The sequence below is a fragment of the Erythrolamprus reginae genome, chromosome 6, assembly GCF_031021105.1.
Source record: "Erythrolamprus reginae isolate rEryReg1 chromosome 6, rEryReg1.hap1, whole genome shotgun sequence".
NCBI lineage: Eukaryota > Metazoa > Chordata > Lepidosauria > Squamata > Dipsadidae > Erythrolamprus > Erythrolamprus reginae.
The window spans coordinates 91,650,835-91,668,932 of record NC_091955.1 but is presented as its reverse complement, the minus strand read 5'-3'; the positions used below and the strand labels follow the sequence as shown (position 1 = coordinate 91,668,932).

General features: G+C 43.3%; 1 protein-coding gene across 30 annotated transcripts in view; it reads left to right on the top strand.

Annotated features, from left to right (window-relative positions):
- CELF2 (CUGBP Elav-like family member 2) overlaps positions 1–18,098 on the top strand; it is a 591,098-nt gene that overhangs the window by 447,225 nt on the left and 125,775 nt on the right. The gene's annotated exons all lie outside the window — the stretch shown is intronic.

Sequence of the window (18,098 nt, the reverse complement as noted above, 5' to 3'; positions counted from 1 at the left end):
ATGTGAGTATTGTATTGGCAGTTCTGTGTTAGCAAAAACTTCAGAAGACATTGTAGGAGGCTTTTAAGAAGCCAATTGTCTTGAATTGTATAGGGTCTCCTGCTTGAGCAGTGGGGGTTGGACTAGAAGACCTCCTGGTTCCCTTCCCAGCTCTATTCTGATTCTGATTCCCACCCCTAGCCCTAAGCCCATCCCTCTATTGCTCTGCTCTCCTATGCTGAGTGATTCTTTTTTGGACATCTGGCACATTTCCATGTGCATTGGCAATTAACTAGTCCTCAGCATGGTCTTCACCTATGCTGTGCCACCGGAGATGTTACAAGCCGGAGGAGTTTTGGTTGCGTTCATTTGTTAGTGGTTGTTTAAGGTCCCCTAGTGCTTTGGAAAGGGCAGGGGTGTTTAATCCCAGCTTCCTGTTTCCACTTCTATTTGGGGTAATTAAATTCTGCTTCCCTTCGCTCCCCAACGTCCCTAAGATATGTAGTCTTGGCTGCCGGCACAAAACTGATGACATCTCAGATTGTAGTAAATAAATCACTGTTAGCTCGCTACGGCAGGTAAATTCCGGAGCATGGCTATTTAGCTAGTCTGTTCTTCATGCAGCCAGACTCTGTTGTTGTTGGGGTTTTTTTAAGAAAGAAAGAAAATAAAATGTAGCCTTTATACTGTCAGGAAAAAAAGTTAGGTGCCTTCTCCGGGTCCCATCGATTAAACAATGCCGTTTGGCGGGACCCAGGGGAAGAGCCTTCTCTGTTTATTTTATTTATTTATTGTTAGAGTTGAAAGGGACCATGAAGGCCATCAAGTTCAACCCCCTGCCTTAACAGGAACCCTATAGTACACCAGTCAAGTGGCAATTCAATCTTCTCTTAAAAATGTCCAGAGTGTTGGAGTTCACAACGTTCGCTGGTAGGTTGTTCCATTGGTTGATCGCTCTGACCGTCAGGAAGTTCCTCCTTATCTCCATGTTGAATCTCTCCTTGGTCAGCTTCCAGCTGTTGTTCCTCGTCCGGCCCTCTGGTGCCCTGAAGAATAAAGTGATGCCCTCCTCTCTGTGACATCCCCTCGTATACTTGTAGACTGCTATCATGTCCGCTCTGGCCCTCCTTTTCTCTAGGCTATCCATGCCCAAATTCCCTCAGTCTCTCTTTGTAAGTCTTGGTTTCCAATCCCTTAATCATCTTGGTTGCTCTTTTTTGCACCTTCTCCAGAGTTTCAATGTCTCTTTTGAAGTGTGGTGACTGGAACTGAATACAGTACTCCAGGTGTGGTCTGACCAGGGCGTAGTAGAGTGGTATTAAGACTTCCCTGGTCTTGGAGTGTATTCCCCTGTTGATGCAGTTTAGGATTGTATTGGCTTTTTTGGCTGCTGCTGCACATTGTTGGCTCATGTTTAGTTGATTATCCACCAAGACTCTGAGGTCTCTTTCGCCGTTGCTACTGCTAAGAGGGGTTTCTCCCAGGTTGTATGTGTGTCCAGGGTTTTTTCTGCCTAGGTGAAGGACTTTGCTCTTGTCGATGTTAAACATCATTTTGTTGGTGTGGGCCCACTGTGTTAGTCTGTCTAGGTCTTTCTGTAATTTGAGCCTGTCTTCTAGGGTGTGGCAGCCCCAGCCCTATGGAATCAACTCCCCCCAGAGATTTGAATTGCCCCCACTTTTCCCACCTTCCACAAGATGTTGAAGACCTATCTATGTCGGTAGGCATGGAGGGACTAACTATGTCTTCCCCCCACCACCACCTTTTTTCTGACTGTACTACATGAGAATGGTGTGATTGTGCAGTAACGTTTGTTTTTAATATTTATGGGTTTTAAATTTAGCTTTTTATCTAATATTGGATTTGCACTCTGTATATTGTATTATTGTTGTTGTGAGCCACCCCGAGTCTTCGGAGAGGGGCGGCATACAAACCTAATAAATCTAAATCTAAATCTAAAATCTTTTATACTCTCAGAAAAAAAAGCTAGGTGCCTTGTCAGGTGTGAAAGACCAAGTCTGCGTGTGAAGGTCCAATTAAACTGATGTACAGTGGTACCTCGAGATACGAGTTTAATTCATTCCGGACCTGGGCTCTTAAGTCGAGCAGCTCTTATCTCGAACGACTTTTCCCCATAGGAATTAATGTAAATAATTTTAATTGGTTCCAGCCCTCAAAAAACTCACAAAGTTAGTCTAAATTATGCAGAAAGACATGTTTTTAATGAAGAAATGTACATGTACATATAAATGAATAATGAAGTTTCTTTCACTTAACTCTCTGCCACCCAATCCTGTAGGACAGAGGTCCCCAACCCTTTTTGCACCAGGGACCGGCTTTAAGCGATCAAGAGAGGAATGGGTGAATGAATGGACGGAGGGTGGGAAGGAAGGAAGGAAAGAGGGAAGGGACAGGAACAGAGGAAGGAAGCAAGGAAACTTATGAAAGGGGAGAGTAAGAGAGGAATGAGTGAAGGGAGGGAGGGAGGGAAGAAGGTGGGAAGGAGAAAGAAAAGAAGAAATAGAGGAAGGGAAGGTAAAAGAGAGAAAGAAAAAGAGCAAGAAAGAAAGCAAGCAAGCAAGCAAGCAAGAAAGAAAGAAAGAAAGAAAGAAAGAAAGAAAGAAAGAAAGAAAGAAAGAAAGAAAGAAAGAAAGGGGGAAGGGACAGGAATAGAGGAAGGAAGCAAGGAAACTTATGAAAGGGGAGGGTAAGAGAGGAATGAGTGAAGGGAGGGAGGGAGGGAAGAAGGTGGGAAGGAGAAAGAAAAGAAGAAATAGAGGAAGGGAAGGTAAAAGAGAGAAAGAAAAAGAGCAAGAAAGAAATCTGCAAGCACCCCCCCGAGCCCCCCAGGCCGGCTGCAACCTTTTAAAACACGCGCGCCGCTTCGCAGCTGTCTCCTGAAGCCGAACGCGGAAGTTAGCGTTTGGCTTCAGGAGACAGCTCCTTGGCGCTTGTATCTCGAATTTGGGCTTGTAAGTAGAACAAAAATATCTCTCCCCTCCCAGCTCTTATCTCGAGTTGCTCTTAAGTAGAGCAGCTCTTATGTCGGGGTTCCACTGTATTGCTAAAAAAAAAAAATCAATGTCTAGGAATCTTCTCAATTAAATACCAGCACCTGCTTGGAATTAGGTTTAGAATTAGAATTAGAATACGAGTCAATGGATTTCAAGGCAGGTTGGGTTTAGTCTGCTTGTGGCCACATAGGGATTCTAGGCTGATCCCTCTTTTAACTCCACCCCCAGCCCCCAGATTGCTTCTTGTACATCGGCAGAGAAATAGAGGCGAGTAAATAAATGTTTGCAAGTGAGCTGGGGGGGAAAATTACACAAGGAATCTAGCCAAGGAATATAGCGGTGACTTTATGGCACTAAAGCAGAAATAATGGAATGGAATGGAATTCTTTATTGGCCAAGTGTGATTGGACACACAAAGTATTTGTCTTTGTGCATATGCTCTCAATGTACATAAAAGATAACATAAAAGAAAAGATAAGTTCATCAATATCATAAGGAACAACAATATGAACGGGTTTGGGTTTGGTTAATAAATTGCATGAACCCAAACAATCTGTTATATAAATTGCTGTATATTGCTGTATGTGATCCATTATTGCTTATCCAAATTATGTTTAAAAGAAGCCATGGCTTAGCTCAGTCTGTGAAGCCAGCCTTTGTGTTTAATGTGCTGTTCATATTGGTTGCAAGGCTATATTTCTAATAATATCCTACTTGTCAATTATACAGGTAGTCTTTGAACACAGGTACCTATACAGGTAGTGAATTTTGTCCCGTTTTATTATCTTTTTGACCACACTTGTTAAGTGAATCACTGCAGTTAGGCAACGTGCTTGTTTAAAAAAAAAAATGAAAATTTTCTTTATGATAATACAGTACATTACACACATAACAAAGATATTTAAAAACAGTGCCTTACGGCCCTCTCTAAGCAGTTTTACAGAGTCGACTATTTCCTCCAACAATCTGAGTCCTCCTTTTATCCACCTCGGAAACATGGAAGGCTTTTACAATAAATGTATTTATGACTTTCTTGACCTTGGCGCCTTGATCCGGTCTACCTGGCAGGGCTGACATCAAATTGAAGCAGATGTATGGATAGCCACTCACATTATGCTGGTCAACATACACAAAATCAACAGGAAAAGTAATACGTCTGTTTTACGTAGTTTGATGTGCTGATTCCAAAAATATGCTTAGTTTTGCTCTATCACATAAAGTGTCTGATATAGAAGCATTTTTTTTATTATGTCATTTCTGATAATGTAATTACTGTTTTCTTAATGTCATCAGTATATTTGCTATACCTTATAAAAATGATGCTGCTCCATGGAAACTATACCTGCTTCAGAAAAAACTATATACATTTTTGAAATCAGAAGAAAAAACCAATTCAGAAAAGTGCGAGGTCAATTGCGAAGATTACAAAAAATAATATTTCTTTTTGTAGACCTGTGTTATTTATGTGTCTTCCAAACCTGTTGTTACTACAACATGAAGGTGTAGTATAAACCCCGTCTCCCATGTACAGGGGTACCTCTGCCTATGAACGCCTCTTCTTATGAACTTTTCTAGATAAGAACCGGGTGTTCAAGGGTTTTTTTTGCCTCTTCTCAAGAACCATTTTCCACTTACAAACCTGAGCCTCCGAAACTGTAACCGGAAAAGGTAGGGAGAAGCCTCCATGGGGCCTCTCTAGGAATCTCCTGGGAGGAAACAGGGCCAGAAAAGGCAGGAAGAAGCCTCCATGGGGCCTCTCTAGGAATCTCCTGGGAGGAAACAGGGCCAGAAAACGCAGGAAGAAGCCTCCATGGGGCCTCTCTAGGAATCTCTTGGGAGGAAACAGGGCCAGAAAACGCAGGAAGAAGCCTCCATGGGGCCTCTCTAGGAATCTCCTGGGAGGAAACAGGGCCAGAAAACGCAGGAAGAAGCCTCCATGGGGCCTCTCTAGGAATCTCCTGGGAGGAAACAGGGCCGCCACCCTCCCTGTGGTTTCCCCAATCACACACATTATTTGCTTTTACATTGATTTCTATGGGAAATATTGTTTCTTCTTACAAATTTTTCTACTTAAGAACCTGGTCACGGAACAAATTAAGTGCGTAAGTAGAGGTACCGCTGTACTGTAAAGATCCCTGGCCAATAAATAAATAAATAAAAGGAATGGCTCTGTAACTTTTGCATTTTAATTAAATGGATTTATTTCCATTCCCTCAAATGGCCAACAGCAAATCTCACCATCCGGCTTTCCTTTCTTTCATTTTCGTGCGCCATCCAAGCCACGAAGGGGAAGCTGCCGACTTCTCTTCGCGCCTGTCAAAATGAGCAGACCTCCTCCAGAGCATTCCTCAATAACTTTGCCGCCCGTATCCTGACAATCCCTCCCCTGCGAAGGGGTTGTTGGGATATTACAGAGTGCCCGTGTGCTTTAGTCCCAAGATTTATTAAAATCAAAGCGCGGAGAACACCAAGCTGGGAAGAGCCGGACTTCAAACACAGCAAAAGTGCCATTGTTTCCACCTCCTCACCCGTGAGGGATAAGAACCGGGCTTTGGCGCAGCCGTCTTTAAACACCAGGCAGGTTTCACCACTGAAGGAAATGGATAGGGTGCCACGCCTCGCTATCCAAAGAACCTGTTTGGTTTTCGTTTGGGCTGAGGAGAATTCAACACGCATTTTGATTTCGCTGAAGGAAAAGTCCGCAGCTGAGGGTAAAACGTAGCAGAGAACATATTTTGCATGTGGAAGGCTTGCATTCAGTCTCTGGAGTTCAAAGGGGAGACCAAAGATAGACGAGTAGCAGTGATGTACTCCTACAGGCAGGTACGCAGAACCGGTAGAAAAATTTTGGCCAGGTATGCAGAACCTGTAGCTTAGAATATAACATGTTGACATAGGAGGACAGACATTGAGCTGGGGTGGTGCAGCAGGTAGAGTGCTGTACTGCAGACCACTGAAGCTGACTGTAGATCTGAAGGTCAGCGGTTCAAATCTCATCACCGGCTCAAGATTGACTCAGCCTTCCATCCTTCCGAGGTGGATAAAATGAGGACCCGGATTGTGGGGGCAATAGGCTGGCTCTGTTGGAAAGTGCTATTGCTGACATGTTGTAAGCCGCCCTGAGTCTAAGGAGAAGGGCGGCATAAAAATAGAATAAATAAATAAATAAATTCATATACTATTAATGTCTGTCCTCCTGGAGAGGTCCATTGTGCCGCACAAATCCCAGCGACCGGTTAGGTCCCATAAAGTTGGCCCTCTCCGGGTCCCGTCGACTAAACAATGTTGTCTGGTGGGTCCCAGGGAAAGAGCCTTCTCTGTGGCGGCCCCGACCCTCTGGAACCAGCTCCCCCCAGAGATTAGAACTGCCCCCACCCCCCTTGCCTTCTGTAAACTCCTTAAAACCCACCTTTGCCGCCAGGCATAGGGGAATTAAGATATCTCCCCCGGGCCTATACAATTTATGTAATGGTGTGACTGTGTGTATGACTGGTTTAATAATGGGGGTTTTTAAAAATGTTTTTTAAATTTATTAGATTTGTTGTGAATTGTCTTATGGTATGCTGTGAGCCGCCCCGCGTCTACGGAGAGGGACGGCATACAAATCAAATAAATAAATGAATGAATGATTGAATGAATGAATGAATGAATGAATGAATGAATGAATAAAATAATAAAATAAAATAAAATAAAATAAAATAATAAAATAAAAAAATAAAATAAAATAAAATAAAATAAAATAAAATAAAATAAAATAATAAAATAAAATAATAAAATAAAATAAAATAAAATAAAATAAAATAAATCAGTCTGTAAGCCTCTTCAGGCTTCTAAGGAATCAGACTCCCCAAAGCCCACTTCATTGTAAAGCTACATTTACAGATTCTTGCAACAGATCCTTGAAAGGACAAATCTCCCATCATCTCTTTTACAGTCTTAGCAGCTAGGGAGAGTTACAGTCTCAGAAGCTTGGGGGCATGGCAGGCCTAGGTCATTGCTGGTTCTAGCAACCCAAGCCATCAAGTTACTACCGATTCTATAGAACCGGTCCGAACCGTTAGGAACCCACCTCTGCAAGAAAGCTTGCAAAAGGATTTTTGCAAGGTGGCACCTGGAGCCATAGCTGCTGGCACATGAGCCGTTGCCCTAGCTCAGCTCCAACGTGCATGTGTGTGCCGGCCAGATGATTATTGGCTTGCACAGAGACTCTGGGGGGTGTTTTGGGCTTCCAGAGAGCCTCCAGGAGGATGGGGGAGGGTGTTTTTACCCTCCCCCAGCTCCGGGGAGGCCTTTGGCATCTGGGAAGGGTGAAACACAAGCCTACTGGGCCCACCAGAAATTGGGAAACAGGCCATTTCTGGCCTCCAGACGACCTCTGGAGGGCAAGGGAAGCTCTTTTCACCCTCCCCAGGCATTGAGTTATGGGTGTGGGCACTCGCGCATGAGTGATAGCGCATGACCACGCTCTTTTGGCACCCGAGGAAAAAAAGGTTCACCATGACTGTCCTAGAGGGACGAAACAATCTATCCATACTTTATAATCCACAGATTCTGGTATGCAATATAAGTCTCAGAAGCATTCTGAACTGTTGCTAGACATGATCAAAAGTTTTGGTTGCTTTGCTTTGTAAAAAAATATATATCCGTGAATCCGTGATACCATGTTTAACTCTCTTGTTTTTAATGGGGTTTGCATATAGAATCGCCTGGAGGCATCCTTTCCAGCAAGATTGTTGAAAGCCATCTGAGTATCTATGTCAGGATTGAAATGAATTTTTGTAAAGGCTCATTTGTTTGAAGAAGTGGTAGTTAATCAGGGGGTGTTTGCCCACGAATGTGAAGTGGGGAATTTTTTACCATTAATACCATCCGCGGGGTTGGGTCCCTCTCCCACGCCTGACCTGCCTTACAGCCCAAAGTGTTTGGGTAGGAGAGAAAGAAAAGATTAAATGCCTCAAATATGTTTGCTTAATAGAGCAATGTAAATCATTAAACCCAGACTGTCATTTTTCAAAGTCAAGACAGTTTCTAAAAAAAGAGAGAGAGAAATAGTCAAGGGAGGGGAGGAATATCTGAATGCTACATTTCTACTTACAAATGCAATTCATGCTCTTTCTTTAAATCAGTGTTTCTCAATTATTTTCTGGTACAACCCCACCCCAGGAATAAGTAAATATTTCACGCCCACCCACCACTGTACCCTCTAAGCTGCGCATATGCGCGCAGCCCAAAACACCCTCCCGTGCACCCTTTTCCAAGGGCGCGCAAGGAGCCGCAGCCACCCCCCAGCGCCTCCGGCCCCCTCGCACCCCTGGCTTCTCGCCACTGGCCACCGCCTGCTCGCTCGATCCGCCTCTCTTTCTCCTCCTCCGCTTCCCGCCTTGGGGCACAGCTTCTCCCGCAACAGGAACGCCCACCCCGCCCCTCTCGCAGTCCCTTTGCTGAGAGCGCTTTCATCCCGGGCTGTCAGCGAGGGGGCTGCAGGAGAGGGGGGCAGGCGTTCTCACAGTGGAGGCCTGTGAAGGTGATTTTCAGTGTCAGGCACATGGGCGCATGCGCTCCCAATCCCCCTGCCAGCCCATCTGGAACATTCAAAATAAGAAAAACCTTCGACGGTGAAGGTTTTTCTTATTTTGAATGTTCCGAGCGGGCTGGCAGGGAGATGGGGAGCGTGAGTGCCCGACATTGAAAATTACCTTCGCCGGTCTCCGCTGTGAGTAGAACGGAGAGAGAACGAGAGAGAGTGAGAGCAACAGACAGAGCAAGATAGAGAGAAAGTGAGAAAGAGAGAGAGAGAAAGAGGGGAGAGAGAAAGAGAGATAGCAAGAGAGAGAGAACAAGAGAGAGAAAGAATGAGAGAGAGAGAAAGAAAACAAGAGAGAAAGAGTGAGAGAGAGAGAAAGAAAGCAAGAGAAAGAGAGAGAAAGAAAGAGAGAGAGATGAGAGAGGAAGGAAAAGAGAGGAAGAAAGCAAGAAAGAGACAGAGACAGAGAAAGCAAGAGAGAGAGAGAGAAGAGTGGAAGGAAGAGAGAGAGAGAGAGAAATGATAGAAAAAAGGGGAGAAAAAGAGAAATAAGAAAATGATTGAGGCAGAGAATGACAGAAAAGAGAGGGACTGCCGCTCAGACACTATACTTTTCCACCCACACCGAAAAAAAATTAGAGGGAACATTGCCACCAACCCAATTCTCCAACAGGACAAATATTTGCAATATTCTCGGAAAAAACTGAAGCGGTTTATCAATGTGATTGGGGTGTAATGTATTTAAGTGACGCGTTGATTTATTTGGCTTCCAACATTTTTAAACCCAGTTAAACATACTAGTCTTTCCTCGTCTCCCACCATAGTCACAGTGAAGCCAAGAGCTACATACGCTTCGTCATATTTCCTCTTCTTAGCTTTCGGGAGTCTTACATTTGTCTCATTATCTCCGTCTCTCTCCTCCTTTCTTTTCATCCCTGTTAAATATTTTTCCATGGTGTCTCTTAACGGTTTGTTAAATGCACTTCACATCTCCGACTCTGTGCTGTTTGCTATTGTTTGGTGCAAACCCCCCTATTCCTTGTGCCAAAAAAGCATGTTTCCCAGGATCACACGCCCCCCCCCCCCCCGGCATCACTCCATGCCCCCTCCCCCAGTGAGGCACACCGCACTATTTTATTTATTTATTTATTTGTTCGTTCGTTCATTAATTCATTCATTCATCCAATACACAAATACATAGGAAGAAAAATAGACATGTAGTAATATATATAAGGGTAAAGTGAACTTAGAGGAGAGGATATATGAAAGAAAGAAAATATATATGATAAGTGAGAGAAAGGAAAGACAAATTGGACAGGGGACGAAAGGCACACTAGTGCACTTATGTACGCCCCTTACTGGCCTCTTAGGAACCTGGAGAGGTCAATCGTGGAGAGTCTAAGGGAGAAATGTTGGGGGTTAGGGGTTGACACAATTGAGTCCGGCAATGAGTTCCACACTTCGATAACTCGATTGTTGAAATCATATTTTTTACAGTCAAGTTTGGAGCGGTTCGTATTAAGTTTAAATCTGTTGCATGCTCTTGTGTTGTTGCGGTTGAAGCTGAAGTAGTATTTAAGAAACACTGCTTTAAACCAACTAATGTAGGGGAAAGAATGCAAAAACAGCAATCTTTTGAATTCCTGGAGTCTGATGCTAGGGGGAAAAAACAGCTTTTACCAAGTTTATGCAAGTTCCTTTCATCGGTTTTGGTCCGCATTTCGCTGTTCAAAAGATACGATCCGAATGATAATGGGAAGCTGCCCAGTATCCGCTATCAGTGACTCCTGTAGCTCCAGAGAGGTTTTTAATGTTGTAATAGACAGCAGCTGGAGCTCAGAGGTAAAGCTTTCCATGTAAAAGGTTGCAGGTTTAATCTGTGGCATTTCTACTTAAAAGGAGCTTGACAACAGGGGGAAGACCAGCTGGGAAGGATAGATACAGGTTTGGGGATTTAGGATAACAGGGGGCAATGAAACCAGTTTAGCAGGTGAAGCTAAGCAGAATCACATCAGGTACCTGTGCAATTAGCACCGAGGCCTCCCAAGGCTGTGTACTCTCTCCACTTCTCTGTCTATACCAATGACTGCATCTCAAATGATCCATCTGTTAAACTACTGAAGTTTGCAGATGATACAACAGTGATTGGTCTCATTCGAAACAACGATGAATCCGCATGCAGACGGGAGGTTGAATAACTAGCCTCGTGGTGTAACCGGAACAATTTGGAACTTGGAATACTAATATCAAACGACCTAAGTGGTAAATCCCACTGCAACAATATCGCCAAAAAGGCTTCCAGAGTTGTTAACCTGATCCTATGTAGCTTCTGCTCTGGCAATCTCACACTACTGACTAGAGCCTACAAAACCTATGCCAGACCCATTCTCGAATACAGCTCATCTGTCTGGAACCCATATCACATCTCAGACATCAACACTCTCGAAAACGTCCAAAGATATTTCACAGAAGAGCCCTTCACTCCTCCACTCGAAACAGAATACCCTATGAAAATAGACTATCTATCCTGGGTCTTGAAAGCTTAGAACTGCGGCGCCTAAAACAAGATTTAAGTATTGCCCATAAGATCATATGCTGCAACGTCCTTCCGGTCAACGACTACTTCAGCTTCAACCGCAACAACACAAGAGTACACAACAGATTCAAATTTAATATTAACCGCTCCAAACTTGACTGTAAAAAATATGACTTTAACAATCGAGTTGTTGAAGTGTGGAACTCATTACCAGACTCAATAGTGTCAACTCCCAACCCCCAACACTTCTCCCTTAGACTCTCCACGATTGACCTCGTCCCCTGTCCAATTGTCTTTCCTTATCTCATATATCATATATATTCTCTCCTTATCTATATATATATCATATATATTCTCTCCTTATCTCTTATATCATATATATTCTCTCCTTCCCATCTCCTTCTCTTCTTTTTTACTTCCTATCTTTATATATATTACTTAATGTCTATTCTCTTCCATATGTATTGTATATTGGACAAAGAATAAATAAATAAATAAAAATAAATAAACTGAACCACACTCAAAACCGTAGAAGTGGTGGTAGACTTTAAGAGAAACCCACCTCTTGCAATACTAGACAGCACAGTATCAGCAGTAGAGACCTTCAAATTTCTAGGTTCTGTCGTATCTCAAAATGGACACGTCATCAAAAAAGCATAACAAAGAATGTTCTTTCTGCGCCATCTCAGGAAGCTCAAACTGTCCAAGGAGCTGCTGGTACAGTTCAACAGAGGAAATGTTGAGTCTGTCATCTGCACCTCTATCACTGTCTGGTTTGGCTCTGCAAGCCAACGAGAGAGGCACAAACTTCAGAGGATAATCAGAAATGCAGAAAAAACAATGGCTGCCAACCTGCCTTCCATTGAGGACCTGTATGCTGCACAAGTCAAAAAGAGGGCCGTGAAAATATTTACAGACTCCTCACATCCTCGATGCAAACTGCTTCAACTCCTACCCTCAAAACGACATTATGGGGCTCTTCACGCCAGAACAACTAGACACAAGAACGTCACTCTGCTAAACAAATATTTCCCTCAACACTGTGAAACTATTAATCTTTTCAGCATCCCCATCATCCATCTCCTCCCACTAATGACTGTATGACTCTAACTTTGTTGCTTGTATCCAATGAAGGGCTACCAAAATGTTTACTACCGCATTGTGGGCGTGGCTTATGCATGACGCCCTGCATTTTCTTTCAGTGCAAATTGGGTGCTCTGGGGTGGAGCTCCATTTTTGCTACCCCATTGCGTCCCCACCCCCCTTCCATCTGGGCAGCAGCCCACCCCCGCTTGTATCCTTACAATTTATATTGACCGATTCCTAATATGATTTGGTTGCTTATTTGTATCTGGACTATCATTAAGTGTTGTACCTTATGATTCTTGACCAACCTATCTTTCTTTTTATGGACACTGAGAGCATGTGCACCAAAAACAAATTCCTTGTGTGTCCAATTACACTTGGCAAATAAAATTCTATTCTATTCTAGTCTAGTCTAGTCCATTCCAATTCTATTCTGTTCTGGTCTGGTCTGGTCTGGTCTATTCCATTCCATTTCTATTCTTTTGTATTCTAGTCTAGTCTAGTTTATTCCATTTCTATTCTATTCTATTCTATTCTTTTGTATTCTAGTCTATTCTATTCCATTCCATCCCATATTACAGAGAGGGGCGGCATACAAATCAAATAGATAGATAGATAGATAGATAGATAGATAGATAGATAGATAGATAGATAGATAGATAGATAGATAGATAGATAGATAAAAATAAATATTAAATAAAATAATATTTTCTATTCTATTCCATTCTTTTTTCAAACTTGATTTCATTGAGAGCTGCATCAGGGTTCCGTTTGACCTTGAGGAGCCGGTGTGGATGTGGACAGAGTGGGTGTGGCCAGATGAATGTCACTCATGTTGGGGTGCCTGTGGCAGCCTGAGCGCTTTGCCAGTGAAAATGGGCACCATTAGAGCCGGTTTGGGGGCTGACCAGCCGGCAACCACTCCCAAGTAGGAGAAAATTCCCACTACCGATCCTATAGAACCGGTCAAAACCGGGAGCAACCCACTTCTGATGTAAACTACGCATCATGTGAAATGATGACAGGACGTTGGTTACTTTCCTGCAGGCATTTGAGTAGACGATAACACAGCCATTCTTGGGTTAATTGCAGTTTTGCCCTTATTTCCAAAGATGTTTTCTGATTAGCAATGGTTCACTCATAGCACCAACATTGTTGTTTCTCCCCCCCCAAAAAAAAGCACAATAAAAATATGAAATAGTGGGTTCTTGGACTCTTCTCCTCAAATTCCCTTCAAGCTTTGTGAGATGGTTAATGAGGCAATGTGGAATTATTATTATTATTTTTTAGCGAATAAACATTGGCAAATGAGGGGCAAAGGATGGTGTTTACTGCAAAATAAGCCTTTGAATGTGAGTGCCACTTCATCCTAAATTTCAGCTTCGCGTGTGCTACTGTGTGCGTGCCGCTGTTTCTTTTGTTAAGCCAGTCAGGTTAATATTCAGTTTGATTCAAATCAGAGGCAGATAGGAATGTAATATGCAGCAAATGTCAGGTTTGGAACGCACCCAAAAGTTTTGCATTTTGGCAGGGTAGGTGGTGGGGGCTGTTTTGCTGTTTTTCCTCCCCTTCTCCCCCTCTCCTAAACGCCCTCCCAAGATCAGTTGGGCTGCAGATTTATTCTGGGTGGGAAATGATGCTGCCCACCAATGACACAGAAAGCTGATGCTTACTAATACAGTGGTACCTCTCCTTACGAAGTTAATTTGTTCCGTGACCAGGTTCTTAAGTAGAAAAGTTTGAAAGAAGAAGCCATTTTTCCCATAGGAATCAATGTAAAAGCAAATAAGGCGTGCGATTGGGGAAACCACGGGGAGGGTGGCGGCCATGTTTCCTCCCAGGAGATTCCTAGAGAGGCCCCGTGGAGGCTCCTTCCCACCTTTTCCGGCCCTGTTTCCTCCCAGGAGATTCCTAGAGAGGCCCCATGGAGGTTTCTCCCCACCTTTTCCAGCCCTGTTTCCTCCCAGGGGATTCCTAGAGAGGCCCCGTGGAGGTTTCTCCATGCCTTTTCCAGCCCTGTTTCCTCCCAAGAGATTCTTAGAGAGACCCCACAGAGACTTCTTCCCACCTTTCCCGGCCCTGTTTCCTCCCAGGAGATTCCTAGAGAAGACCCACTAAGACTTCTCGCCGCCTTTTCCAGCCCTGTTTCCTCCCAGGAGATTCCTAGAGAAGACCCACGAAGGCTTCTCACCACCTTTTCCAGCCCTGTTTCCTTCCAGGAGATTCCTAGAGAGGCCCCATAGAGGTTTTTCCCCACCTTTTTTGGCCCTGTTTCATCCCAGGAGATTCCTAGAGGAGGCTCAGGTTTGCAAGTGGAAAATGGTTCTTGAGAAGAGGCAAAAAAAATCTTGAACACCCGGTTCTTATCTAGAAAAGTTCGTAAGTAGAGTCTTTGTTGGTAGCAGTGTCACTGTATATTGCTGGGATAGTTACAAGAATTGTTTCAAAAATTGTTGTAATTCTGTATATTGGAAACTGACGAATGCAAATTTTTCTTGGTGACAATTTTTCTAACCACCTGTTAGCTCCCAATGTGAATCTGTGGTTGTTGTTTTCTTTTCTTGTGTGCTTTTTTAAAAATAAATGTACCGACCCTACAGTGAAATTTGTACAATGGACTTTGCATGCAATTTGTCCACTGCGATTTACTTCATTGGAATAATAATAATACCATCATATAAACGGGGTAGATCGATGAGATTAATGCAATATCTATCCTTGTGTGCTGTGATGCCACGGTGCAAAAGATAAATCCCGGTGATTTACTCCCCCTATTTTCGGATTTAGTGGACTTTCCTCAATAACAGACATTCTGCATTAGATGTATAATCCGTTACAATGAGATTCTAGTGTGAATTTCTCTCTATGTTACGTGTGCTTAAAATGTACCTGTTTTTTATTTATTTTGTGAATCGCCCATGATTTTTCACCGACAGCCTTGCCGTTGGAAAGATAATGGAAGATTTGGCAACTATTTAGCCTCTGATCACACCCACTCCATGGGTATGTTTCATCACGTCCACACTGATTTATGCTGCCATCATGTGGTAACTCTCCCACAGGTCACAGTTGAGTTACAGAGCATCACGTAATGCTTTCTGAGTAGTAGGATAGCTATAAGAAGGACTAGGGCAGTGATTATTATTATTATTATTATTATTATTATTATTATTATTATTATTATTATTATTATTATTATTTATTAGATTTGTATGCCGCCCCTCTCCAAAGACTTGAGGTGGCTCACAACACAATAGCAATACAATATAGATACAAATCTAATGTTTAAAAAAATTGAAAAAACTAATTTAAAATACATTATAAAAACTTATCTACTACACAGTCATACACACTCAGTCCAACTAAATAAAAAACGTAATAACCATAATAAGGTCAGCAAAAAAAGGAGGTGGGCAAAGGTGAGTCTTCAACATTTTATGGAAGACGAGGAGGATAAGGGCAATTCAAATCTCCGGGGGGGAGTTGATTCCAGAGGGCTGGGGCCGCCACAGAGAAGGCTCTTTCCCTGGGTCCCACCAGATGGCATTGTTCTGTTGACAGGACCTGGAGAACTCTGTGGGCCAACTCTGTGGGAGCTAATCGGACGCTGGGATTTGTGCGGCAGAAGGTGGTCCCGAAGGTATTCTGGTCCGATGCCATGAAGGGCTTTATAGGTCATTACCAACATGCGAAACTGTTTGGTTTGCATGCCAAAAGGGTATGTGTGGGTGACCCATACCCCTTCCCTTCCCCCCCCCCCACAAACACTTGCACAGCCCCCTGCACTGCCCTCACACATGCGCATAGACCTCACTGAAGCCTGGGATGTGAAAAAACAGCCAAATGGGCAAACCGGAAGTGCGGGGGAAAAACGGACTTCCGGTTTGCCTGTTGGGCTGTTTTTTCCACTCCTGGGCTTCAGGAAGCATCCCTGAACCCTCCAGAGTGCCAAAAACAGCACAATGGGAAAACAGGAAGTCCATTTTCCCGAACTTCTGGTTTGTCCATTGGGTGGTTTTTTGTACTCCAGGGCTTCAAGGAAGCTTCCCTGAAGCCTCCAGAGGGCAAAACAGTCTTTTCCAAGGGCAAAAATCAACTGGCCAGCTTAATCAGTGGAACAAGTTGACTCCAGAAGTTGTGAGGTTTTTAAGAAGAGAGCGGACAACCATTTGTCTGAAATTGTATAAGGTCTCCTGCTTGAGCAGGGGGCTGGACTAGAAGACTTGCAAAGTCCCTGCCAACTCTGTTGTTTCGTTAAGAAGCTAGATCTTTGGATGAGTTTGAGTAGATTGGCGAGGATTCCTGTCTCCAGATTTCTGAGAACAGCCAAGAGAGAGAGAGAGAAGCTGGGGAACTGAGAGTTCTAATACTGGTATTGATGTCCAAATCCTGAGTTTGGACCGCCTTCCTGCCAAACTACTAATTACACCTACAGGGAGTTGCAGTTGGGAGTCTCCTGTCTTCCACAGAGAGGAAATCCAGAATCTCTCCTGATCTCATTTATCTTTTCTTCCTTTCAAATATGTTCACCTATACTTTTATATCTTTTCTTCTATTCTTTTCTTTATTTATATTATTACATATCTATTCTCTTCAATGTGTATTATGTATTGGACAAAATAAATAAATAAAAGAAATAAATAAAAATTATCCTCCCCACCATGATTTTGATTAAAAAGTGAACTATTTGCAAAAGTTGGGGGGGGGGGGGTTAGAAGGCTGGTAGCTCCTTTTTTTTTAGTGAACACAGTTTATTAAAAGGCGTCTACGTTCATGAGCCCCAGCTTATTTAATTTGCATGGCACAGCTCATGAAAGTGTCTGCTTTTTCGTAACAGTTTTATCAAATCATTCCTGTTGCCCTTTTTTGCACCTTTTCCAGTTCCACGTCCTGTGTTGATGTTCCTGTTTACACTAATACTTGCTATCTCGTACATGCTTGACAAACTGAATAAAATAAAATCAATATACAGCTTTCTTCCTGGAGACCTACACCTGAGATAAGCTTGCAAAGATGAGAAGGTTGCAATCAGAATGTCATTTTTAAGGTGAAAAGTGTTGAAAGCATGGGATGTTATCTTAAGCCCTGATTAATTTGATGTCACTCGTCCCGACTTTAGTGTTTATCCTGGATTTGCTCCTTCTGGTTCCTGGAGAGTGGATCTTCAGTCCTCATAGCCCACCTGCCCTGAATGAGATTATATGTCAGATTACAAGAATGAGCAAGGAAATGGAGTTGCCGATGAGTTTCCGGTCGCAATTCAAAGTGTTGGTTATGACCTATAAAGCCCTTCATGGCACCGGACCAGACTATCTCAGGGACCGCCTTCTGCTGCATGAATCCCAGCGACCAGTTAGGTCCCACAGAGTTGGCCTTCTCCGGGTCCTGTCAACTAAACAATGTCACTTGGCGGGACCCAGGGGAAGAGCCTTCTCTGTGGTGGCCCCAACCCTCTGGAACCAACTCCCCCCAGAGATTAGAATTGCTCCCACCCTCCTTGCCTTTCATAAGCTTCTTAAAACCCACCTCTGCCGCCAGGCATGGGGGAATTGCGATACTCTTTCCCCCTAGGCCTTTACAATTTTATGAATGGTGTGTCTGTATGTATGTTTGGTTTTACAATAGGGGTTTTTAACTGTTTATATTGGATTGTCCTATGCTGTTTACTAAAGTTGTTAGCCGCCCCGAGTCTACGGAGAGGGGCGGCATACAAATCCAATAAAATAAAATAAAATCAAACCTCCCTCCCAGGTTGCAACGCCTTGGTCTCTTCTGCCTTGAAAGACGGCATTTAAGGGGTGACTTGATCGAAGTATATAAAATCATGCATGGGATAGAAAAGGTGGATAGAGAAAAATTCTTTTCTCTATCACACAATACTAGGACGAGGGGGCCCTCCCAAAAGTTCATAGGTAAGAAAGCGAGGACAAATCAAGGGAAATATTTCTTCACCCAGACA